The following is a 1268-nucleotide window of genomic DNA, read 5'->3' as shown; positions in this document are numbered from 1 at the left end:
AGGGAGAGAGAAAGATAGAAGGAAAGAGAGAAGGAAAGATAGAGAGAAAGAGGGGGGGGAGAGAGAAAGAGAGAGAAGGAGAGAAAGGAAGAAAGAGAGAAAGAGAGAAAGAGAGAAAGACAGAGAGAGAAAGAAAGAAAGAGAAAAAGAAAGAAGGCAAGACAGAAAGAAAGAGAGAAAGAGAGAGAGAGAAAGAGAGAAAGAGAGAAAGAGAGAGAGAGAGAGAGAAAGAGAAAGAAGGAGAGAAAGAAAGAAAGAAGGAGAGAAAGAAAGAAAGAGAGAAGGAAAGAGAAAGAAAGAGAGAAAGAAAGTGAGAAAGAAAGAAAGAGAGAAAGAAAGAAAGAAAGAAAGAGAGAAAGTAAGAAAGAGAGAAAGAAAGAAAGAGGGAAATAAAGAAAGAGAGAAAGAAAGAAAGAGAGAAAGTGAGAAAGAGAGAATGAAAGAGACAACGAAAGAAAGAGGGAAAGGGATAGAGAAAGAGAAAGAGAAAAAAAGAAAGAGGGAAAGAAAGAAGGAGAGAAAGAGAGAGAGAGAGAAATAGGGGAGAGAGAAAGAGAGAAAGAAAGAGAGAAGGAAAGAAAGAAAGAGATAGAAAGTGAGAAAGAAAGAAAGACAGAAAGAAAGAGGGAAAGAGAGAAAGAAAGAAAGGAAGAGAGAAAGAAGGAAAGAAAGAGAGAAAGACAGGAAGAGAGAGAGAGAGAGAAAGAGAGAGAGAAAGGGAGAAAGAGAGAAAAATAGAGAGAAGGAAGAGAGACAGAGAGAGAGAAAGAAAGAGAGAAAGGAAGAGAGAAAGAATGAAAGAGAGAAAGACAGAAGGAGAGAGAGAGAGAGAAAGGAGAGAGAGAATGAGAGAAGCAGTGAAATAGAGAAAGAGAGAGAGAAAGAGAGAAAGAAAGAGAGAAAGAGAAAGAGAGAATGAAAGAGAGAAAGAGAGAAAGAAAGAAGGAAAGAGAGAAAGGAAGAAGGAAAGAGAGAGAGAATGAGAGAGAGAAAGAAAGAGAGAGATGGAACGAGAGAGAGAGAAAGAGAGAGAGAAGGAGAGAGAGAAAGAGAGAGAGAAAGAAAGAGAGAGAGAAAGAAAGAGAGAGAGAAAGAGAGGGAGAAAGAAGTAGAGAGAGAAAGAAAGAGAGAGAGAGAAAGAAAGAACAACGCGAAGAAAAACTGCCTTTGTGCCGAGTTTTAGGCACCACAAAAAAACCCAGATTGACAAAACAGAATCCGCAGGACTCAACTATGGCGTCCTTCCCAGTTACTGCGTTCATTTTGGG

Source organism: Dermacentor andersoni, chromosome 10, assembly GCF_023375885.2.
Source record: "Dermacentor andersoni chromosome 10, qqDerAnde1_hic_scaffold, whole genome shotgun sequence".
In the NCBI taxonomy this organism is placed as follows: Eukaryota; Metazoa; Arthropoda; class Arachnida; order Ixodida; family Ixodidae; genus Dermacentor; species Dermacentor andersoni.
This window is presented reverse-complemented; position numbering follows the sequence as displayed.